Genomic DNA, 1,432 nt, shown 5'->3' on the forward strand with positions numbered 1-1,432 from the left:
AAAAAAAAAAAAAAAAACAGATGAAAAGACGTGCCCATGTCCTCTCCTCGGTCCACTCTGGGGGCTTGAAAATGCTGCTGCAGGGAGCAGGCCCCAGGCTGCACGTGTCCTGTCCTCACAATGCGTGTGTGCAAAAGTGAACAATAAATTATTTCAAAGATGCAAGGAAAAAATCAAAACATCAACAGAATCTTCTTTCCCATAATCTTCATGCACCTCCTGGTCCAGATGAGTTCATGTTCCCATCTGTAAGCTCAGGGATTGATTATGACAGCATTTATAGGACTGAGCGACCCCACACTCTGTGATCCAGCATGGAGTCATGATTTACATCACCATAGGAAGAGTACAGAGGCTTAAACAGAAAAAAAGGCAAATTTTCAAGTAAATGGGCAATGAGTTTGGGGAAGGCATTAAAAATTTCTGCTATATCAGAGATGTGATCCAGATTACAAAGTGTTGCAAATCAAAACATATATGCTTAGTTTAAATAGGTTTCAGAAGATAAGTGCTAGGCAACACCATTGTCTTATTAAAGTTTCACTAGGTTGCTGTCATGGAAATATTTGTACATGGAAATGGATTTTTTTCTGAGTTTTAAAAAGAAAAGTTTTCCAGTTCTTTGAAATTACCAAATAATCATGAATAATCATTACCTTAATAAAACGTTATTTTCACTTTAAAAAAAAAAAATCCAAACACAGAACCAACAACAGTGAGGAAACCACAAAAGAAAAGGTCCACAACAAAAGCACTGATATGGAGCACAGAAGATCTAGAATCACACACAGACGTGCTCTAAGCCTGGCTCACACATTGTTGTGACGTTAGTGCAAAACTTGCAATTATATGTATATACAAAACTTACAATGATATGTATGTATAACACTTATATGTATATATAATCCATTTTACCTGGCTTTGGGTCTCATAACAATTTATATTTAAGTAGCTCCACAATGAATTAATATGTAGACAGATTTATTGATTCATTTGTTTATATTTTATTGTTAAATTGATTTAATTTTATCACAAATGAACATACCATTTTTACCCTCAACCATTTTTAAGTATACATTTCAGTATTTAATATATTCACATTGCTGTAAATCCAATTTCCACAATTTTTTCATCTTGCAAAAGTGAAACTGTGTACCCATTAAACAACTCCCAATTTCTCCTACCCCACCCCCCTAGTAACTATCATTCTATTTTCCGTTTCTAGGAGTTTGCTCACTCGAGATACTACATATAAATAAAATTATACAGTGTTTGCCATTTGTAAATGGCTTATTTCATTTAGAATAATGTAGTCAGGGTTCATCCATGCTGTAGCATACATGAGAATTCCTTCCATTTTGGGGATGAATAATATTTTACTGTGCCAAAATGTGCATCACATTTTGCTTATACAATCATTCATTGATGGACA

Source organism: Colobus angolensis, unplaced genomic scaffold (assembly GCF_000951035.1).
Source record: "Colobus angolensis palliatus isolate OR3802 unplaced genomic scaffold, Cang.pa_1.0 Scaffold560, whole genome shotgun sequence".
NCBI classification, from domain to species: Eukaryota; Metazoa; Chordata; class Mammalia; order Primates; family Cercopithecidae; genus Colobus; species Colobus angolensis.